Consider the following 8,000-nt stretch of genomic DNA (forward strand, 5'->3'; position numbering starts at 1 on the left):
ACGATACTGAAGCGTGCTTTGAGCTCTGTGGGTGGAGCGCGCTATAGAAGTGCAAAATAGAATTGGTTTTAATAGACTGTCCTTAGATCATTCATATAGTGCCTTCCACGCAGGGTGTCACGGAGTCCCTGGGCGATGCTCTGGAACTGCTCCCCATGAAGCCAGTCAGGACTCTGGGGTAGTCGCCTTTCTGTGAGCAGCCTGTCTTCAGGACACGCAGCTCACACAGCTTCCACCTTCCTGGGTCTGACCTCGGAGCATTCAGCATCCTCTGCCCCTCCGTGCGCTTCCCCCAGCGAGTCCGCTCAGGCGGGGCTCCTGGGGAAGCCAGAGGGTCCTGCACCCCAACTCCGCAGTCAGACGTGACTCTCCGCCAGCCAGTAAAACAGAAGGTTTATTAGACGACAGGAACATGGTCTAAAACAGAGCTTGCAGGTGCAGAGAACGGGACCCCTCAGCTGGGTCCATTCTGGGGGGCAGTGAGCCAGACAACCACGTCTGCACTTCACTCCATGTCCCAGCCAGCCCCAAACTGAAAAACCCCTCCAGCCCCTCCTCCTCTGGGCTTTGTTCCTTTCCCGGGCCAGGAGGTCACCTGATTCCTTTGTTCTCCAACCCTTCAGCTCTCACCTTGCAGGGGGGGAAGGGCCCAGGCCATCAGTTGCCAGGAAACAGGGTGTCGGCCATTCTCTGTGTCCAGACTCCTGCACACACATGCCCTCTAGGGCACTGCAATGATCATACACCCTTACCCCACCACCTAGATACTTAAGAACTGCCTAGGGGAAACTGAGGCACCCCCACACTATTCAGAGGAAACATTAAGAACAGTCCCACTTCGTCACATCTCTCCCCCCTTCGAGATCGAACTGAGCGGGGTCACTTTAGCCGGTGACCTGGGGAAGTTCGAAGCCACCAACGTTCCCATGGATGCCCCAGCATCTCTCCCATTCCTTGGTAGGAGTTACACCAGGCCCTTCCAGTTTCACGCCCTCCCTTAGATCAGGGGTGGTCGATAGCACTCGCAGGCCGCATGTGGGAAGGTTTATGCAGCCCATGCCCTTTGGCCACCCCAAGAATGTCTCCCCATTGACCATCACCTTCTACTCCCACTGGAGGTCCGGGGGGCCTGGCCCCAGGAAACTCCACACAGACATATAGGTTGGGGTCAGGAGTGGGAGCCTGTCCACATCCCCAACCACCTGGCTGACGGAGTCTATGGCCTTGGGACCCAGCAAGGGAGCTAGACACCGGGGCTTTTCCGCAGGGTCCCCTTGGTTCAAATCGCCAGCCTGCTCAAAGGCAGTGAGGTGGGCATCCACACCCCCCCCCCTCCTTAACCAGGGGCAGCAATTTAGTCTCGAGGTTCCCTGCGGAACTGGCCCCCCGGGGTCTATCCCCACTCACCCCGGGGAGGTCCCCTAGGCCTCTCCGCTCCCCCAACGCCAGTTCATGCTGCTGCTGCTTCTGCAGCTCTTTCTCGGGCTCTCGCTGTCTCCCACGGTCCTCTTGCTCTCTCGGACTCAGCTCCAATCCCGTCCGTCTCGATCCCCCGATGGGGAACCCGATCGTGAAGACCCTCGTCTTGTCGGGGACAGGAGTCTTGGCGATGCCTGGCTCCCACTCCAGCTGCTCCCAGATCCTGCTATAGCCCCAGTTGGGGTCAGGAATCTGTTCCTTAGAGCGGTCATCCTCCTCCAGCTGCACGATTAACTCTGCTTTGGTGAACTTTCCAAAGCTCAACCCTCTCTTTTTGCACAGGGTTACAATGTCCTTCTTAAGGAGACGGTGACAGGCCGTCACTCCGCTCCTCCCAAGCTGTTGTGGACTCACAGGTCCGTGTGTTCTCAGCTCCCCACGGTTTCCAGGGAGAACCCCTAGTGTGCCAGCCCTTCTCCAGGTCACCACCTCTTTGCCAGGGTCGAGCGGCAGACTCCTCCGCCCCTGAGACTGCTCACTGCAGTCCCCAGGGGGACCCCATTACTGCACAGTCCCTCTCGCTGGTCACACACTCCCAGGGGTTAACCGCCCCCCGAAACCGCTCCTTTCTGAGCCTTCAGCAGGCCTGGTCCTCGGCAATCCCCCTTCGTGTTACTGCTCCCCAGTCACTTACTGCAGGAAGCGCCATCCACGGGGTGCAGTACATCCCACCGCTGCCACCAGTTGTCACGGAGTCCCTGGGCGATGCTCTGGAACTGCTCCCCATGAAGCCAGTCAGGACTCTGGGGCAGTCGCCTTTCTGTGAGCAGCCTGTCTTCAGGACACGCAGCTCACACAGCTTCCACCTTCCTGGGTCTGACCTCGGAGCATTCAGCATCCTCTGCCCCTCCGTGCGCTTCCCCCAGCGAGTCCGCTCAGGCGGGGCTCCTGGGGAAGCCAGAGGGTCCTGCACCCCAACTCCGCAGTCAGACGTGACTCTCCGCCAGCCAGTAAAACAGAAGGTTTATTAGACGACAGGAACATGGTCTAAAACAGAGCTTGCAGGTGCAGAGAACGGGACCCCTCAGCTGGGTCCATTCTGGGGGGCAGTGAGCCAGACAACCACGTCTGCACTTCACTCCATGTCCCAGCCAGCCCCAAACTGAAAAACCCCTCCAGCCCCTCCTCCTCTGGGCTTTGTTCCTTTCCCGGGCCAGGAGGTCACCTGATTCCTTTGTTCTCCAACCCTTCAGCTCTCACCTTGCAGGGGGGGAAGGGCCCAGGCCATCAGTTGCCAGGAAACAGGGTGTCGGCCATTCTCTGTGTCCAGACTCCTGCACACACATGCCCTCTAGGGCACTGCAATGATCATACACCCTTACCCCACCACCTAGATACTTAAGAACTGCCTAGGGGAAACTGAGGCACCCCCACACTATTCAGAGGAAACATTAAGAACAGTCCCACTTCGTCACACAGGGATCCCAAAGCACCTCACCAACAGGGGGCTCAGTCGCACAACCCCCTGGGAAGCAAGTCAGGAGCTCATTTTTCCTTATTTGTAATGGGGGAAATTGCAGCACAGACGGGTTAAACTGGTTTAGGGTGCTTGAATTTGTGAGACCCCCCGGGCCTGATCTCCGAGATGCAGACACCCCCAGGGTCCACTGACTTCATCTGGGATTTGGGGGTGCCCAGCACTTTGGGAAATCAGGCCCGAAGTGTTTCAAGTTTGACACGAAAACCAGCATCTAGCTTTGAAAATTTGGTGTGATGAGCCCAAGGTCGACAGAGCCAGAAACAGACTCCTGGGCTCCTGCCCCCATCCCCTGTGAATAACACCACACTGTGCTCTCCCTCCTGACAGTACCCTGGGGGTGGCAGCTTCAAAGTGCCAGAGTGATTTAGGAGCACAAGTCCCACTGACTCCTAAGTCATTCAGGAAAATCCAGCCCACTCTGGAAAAGCAAACAAACTGCAATGGCTTTTGGAGAAGTGACCCTGCTGAGGAGCGGGTGAAGGCCAGTGGCTGTTGGTGGGTGGGAGAGGCTTGATTATCAGGTTTGCATGTTAGCACAGTGAGCAATAAAGAGTCTGTTGATCTCAGAAACCTTGTCACATTTTCGGCCTCTTGTCGCCAGGGATCAGGACGGTTTCTAAACCTGCCTTGCTCTGTCGCTCTCAGCTGCTATGTGCCAAAGGAAGCAGCACCCAGACCAAACTGCACTGTGCAAACATTCCCTGCCCAGGAACAAGAGAAATTAAAGGCAGAAAGCCAGTGATAAAGCAGTGGTGATCCCCAGCGGCTTCCCTTCCAACACCGCTCTCCTGCCTGCCTGCACCTAGGCTCCTTTGTCTTAGCTAGACGGCAGGGAATTCACAGGCCACTGTGTGGATTCATCCCGCTTTGATAATCAGCTCTTTAAAAATAATCCACACTGCAGGACAAGTGCCGGTTAATGTCTCCCTGCCTGGTCACAGACCATCCATCATCCCGCAGGGCCGGGAAAGAGACTGATTTCCCTTGCTTCAAAAATGCAAACCTCATCAGGGATGGGGATCCTTCCCCCCGACAGGCAGTAGGAGGTTTTCCTGGACAAAAGCCGCTCCACAAGTGGGCTCCTGAAGAACCGCTCTTGCCTGCACAGCGGGATTGTCAGGCGGCGTCTACACTGCCGCTTTCAGTGCTAAAACGTCAGTCGTTTAGGGGGTGTGAAAAAACACCCCATGAGCGACAAAAATTGTTAGCGCTGAAAAGCGCCAGTATATGGGGCTTTAGCTCCGGGAGCCGCGCTCCCGACGAGAAAGCGACCACCGCTCGTTCGGGGGGGTTATTTGTTATTGCCGGGAGAGCTCTCCCCTGGCGATAACACACGCTGCGCACATCGCTGTAACGTGGGTAGTGTAGACAGACCCTTAGCAACTAAAACCTAAAACCTTCTGCATTTCAAGAGCCACCTCATTTGTGAGGCCCTGGGTCAGAGTCTATTGGAACTTCCATCACACGCAAACAGACCAGACTCTGCATGGATTTCCCTCGCTGCTGTCAAAAGTTGCCCCAGGGCAGACAATGGACATTCCTGACCTCAGCTCTTTGGCCAAGTCACTGTTGAACCTTTCTGAGAAGGGAAAAATTAACCGGCTCCGCCTTTTATTTTAAAAAGTCAGTGAAGTAGAAGGTGACTTTATGCAGCGTTTGTCCCATACGCTGCATGCACTATGCTTTGCAGAGGTCAGAGCCAATCCTGCAGTTCCATCCCCGCAGGCCCATGCAGAGCCCCGCTACAGCTGATGGGCTCCTCCCAGGCACACGTGGCTCCGGCTGCAGGATTGAGGCCTGGGATAACGCCTTTCAAACAATAAATAGCAGCAGGTGAGAAGCCCTGAGATTGGCGCTGAGTTCCCAGCACTGTCACAGACGTTCATCATTCTGTGCCTCAGTTCTCCATCTGTAAGATGGGAACAATGATATGTCCCTCCCCCCACCATCTGACACGTGTGTGTGTGTGTGTGTGGGTGGGTGTGGGCGGGCGGGCTGTAACCCTGCCAGGCAGGGAGTGCCTCTCCCTGTGTGTGGGGCGCCCAGGCTAATGGGGCCCCGATCTCAGCTGGGGTGTGTAGACTCCTCTCTGATATTGCTCCAAAGTTCTGGATCTGAGGACTTTGGCCTATTCTTCACACACAGCTCCTCCCCCAGGGTCCCGATTCCAAACCCAGAACCGAAATTCCCTGAGCTCAAGAACCCTGGGCCAGACTCCAGGCTCAGTAACACTGATGTAAATCCAGAGTAACTCCACTGAAGCTGATGGCGTTACCCCAAATTTACGCCAATGTGGCCTCCTGGATCCAATGATCCCTGAACTCTGAGGAATGTGAAACCCAAGTCAGACTGGTGAGGGCCTGGCCCATCTCCATTGTAAGAATCCTTTGCAGGTTTCATGCAAGCAGAGGCAGGGACTGTCTTTGTGTTACTGGTTTGTAGGCTGCAGAGTTAGGGGCCCTGATTCCTATCGGGGGTTGGTAGTCCTGCTGCAAGAGAAATGATGGGCCCGCTCTTCAGCTGGTGTAAGCTGGAATAGCTCCACAAGGCAGCTGAGCTATGCTGATTTACACCAGCTGAGGACTGGCCCGAAGGATCCCCGGGACTTGCACACCTCACCCGCATAGCAGCCAACCCTTCCCTTCATTCCTGCTCTGAACTACGGGGCCTGGCTGGCAAACTCCTGCTCTTGTTCCTTCGGACAGCGCGAGCCAAGGAGGCGAAAGCTGCCGGCGCTGGGGATTGCCGGGGAGCCGGTCACCCCATGCCAGCGATGGCTCCCTGTCTTAGCTCCCAGGCTGCCTCTGCCCGGCTTTCCTCCTCCAAGCAGCAAACCTCACCCTTCCTTTGGCCAGATCTCAGCGGTGTAAATCCAGACCCAGGCAGCGCTAACCTACACCAGCCCCGGAGCGGGCCCAGTCTCTGTGTCTGATCCCTGCACCCTGGAGCCAGGTCCAGAGGTTGCAAACCCACATCTCACAAGGACCCCAGCGCCCTTCAGTCTCCGGGCTCCAGCTGGTCTGAACTCGGCAGGGGGACGCAACAACGGGGCTCAAAGGGGCCCTGGCTGCCTGCTCCTTCCTTCCCCGCGGGGAGCAAGTTCCAACAGCAACAAGTGTCATGAGAGGGGAGCAGCGCGCACGACCCTGGGGGCATCGCGAGGCGCTTCCAGCCGCAGATCCGAGCTCCCCTTCACAGGGAGCCGGGGCCGGGTTCACTTACCCGGGGCCGGCTTCTCCCCCTGCGCAGCCCGGCCGCTCCCCAGCGGCTGGTTTCACGCCGGCACAGCCCAGCGGCGTCCCAGCGGCTGGAGCTCCGGGGGCCTCTGTCCCTGGGGCAGACCAAGCCCCGCGGGGAACGGGGGCGGGCGCTAACGCGCTTTACAAGGCCGCGGGCCCCGGGGCGCAGCAGACACGGCGAGGGCAGGGTGCCGCGCCGCGGAGCTTGTGTTCGCTTCGCCCGCTGCGTTGTGCGCTGGCCATGGAGGCCACTAGCCACCCCCCGCCCCCACGTGCTGCCCCTTTTCCGGCGCCCCGGGCTTGGCCGGGCAGCCACTGAGGCACAGGGCTCCTCCCAGCAGCCCGGTCCGCCCCCGCGGCGGCTGTTCTCCTGGAGACCCGGGCGGGGGGAGGAATCTCCAAACCCGCCCCCGAGGGAAGTGTGGATTAGCAGCGACCCGCCGGCTGGGCAGATGCACAACGGCAAACTAAGGGGTTGTCTGGAAAGCCAGCTCGCCTGGGTCCTTCTTAGGGGCCGAGCAAATGAACTACCCGGGGATCCGGCTGAGACCGGAACGCCAGGACTGTGTTCAGCGCCTGTGGGTTCATTCTGCACGCTCCGGATTGCTTCGGGGACCTAGGGCCCATCCGCATGAGGGCACGACTGCTGATATGATATGAACAGGACAACGCTTTGGCCAGGGCCAACACAGAAATGCACCATCCAGCTCCTGGGATCGTGGGCTCAGTCGCGCATTGTGTTACGGGCTCAGACCCGTTTGGTCCTAGCACCACTCACAGCTGAACCCGTTTCACTCCGGCAAGGACCCGTCGAGGACACCTGGAGTCAGCAGTGAGGGTACATGGGGCCCTGCAGTCTAGATACCAGACCCTGGTAGGCCAGATCCTTAGCTGATGTAAATCAGTGTAGCTCCATGCCTGATCTGGCCCTCTGACCCCCACCTCACTTGGAGGAGGAGTAGTGAACAGTTTGCTGGGAAATGGGTTTGGATGCGGAACACCTTCACGCCAAACCATCTCAACGCTCCATAACATCTGGGCAGAACCTTGCTGGTTCCTATTCCGAGGCCTGCCAAACCCTCCCAGCCTTCTGTGAGGTCAGCGAGGTCACTGCCCCATTGTACAGACTGGGAAACAGAGGTGCAGCAGTGACCATACCTGGATTCACTGACCAAGCCAGGAAACCCGATACTCCTGGGGGAATTCTGCACCACTGCGCATGCGCAGAATTTATGTCCCCTGCAGATTTCTTTGCTGCCCTGCAGAAAAACGACTTTCTGATTTCCCACCTCTGTGCAGCCAGTGCCTTGTGCTCCCCAATGCCATGCTGGAGCCTCCACATTTGTTTGACAAATAAAATTTGCAGAATTTTGCAATACTGCGTGCAGAATTTTTAATTTTTTGGCACAGAAGTAACTCGAGTCCCACAACACTTAGGATTGTTAGCTGTGATTCTTTTTCACTCTGCCCCACTCCCCTCTCACACCTGCATTTTTTTGCTGCGTTTCACTCTGTTTCGCTTCCTCTTTCTTTCCCACAGCTTCCCAGAGCCTGGGCTCCAGTCCAAGACTGAATGACCACACTTCAATTTTATAGCTCTGCAAGCCCGAGGCAGCTGATACAGGCCAGTTGCAGGTGTTTTATTGCGGTGTAGACGCACCCCAATAGACTTGACCCAGGTCACATTAGGAGTCTATAGCAGAGCTGGGACTTGATCCCTGATCTCCCAAGTCCTAAATTAGTGCCCTAACCACTGGGCCTTCCTTCCTCTCTACACAAACAGACACCATGACTGGACCTGC

At 57.4% G+C, this 8,000-nt stretch overlaps 1 protein-coding gene across 7 annotated transcripts in view; it reads right to left on the bottom strand.

The window, feature by feature from the left end:
- INAVA (innate immunity activator) overlaps positions 1–6,628 on the bottom strand; it is a 55,026-nt gene extending 48,398 nt beyond the window's left edge. For 3 of the 7 annotated variants that reach the window (XR_007353455.2, XR_012665677.1, XM_048826644.2), the window contains exon 1: positions 6,182–6,626. The gene's annotated coding sequence lies outside the window, so the exon portion shown is untranslated. Of the gene's footprint in view, positions 1–6,181 lie in introns of all 7 variants that reach the window. The other 4 variants (XM_075121907.1, XM_075121906.1, XM_075121908.1 and 1 more) reach the window with 3 other exon arrangements.
- Between the last annotated feature and the right edge of the window lie 1,372 nt (positions 6,629–8,000).

This window comes from Caretta caretta, chromosome 21 (assembly GCF_965140235.1).
Source record: "Caretta caretta isolate rCarCar2 chromosome 21, rCarCar1.hap1, whole genome shotgun sequence".
NCBI classification, from domain to species: domain Eukaryota; kingdom Metazoa; phylum Chordata; order Testudines; family Cheloniidae; genus Caretta; species Caretta caretta.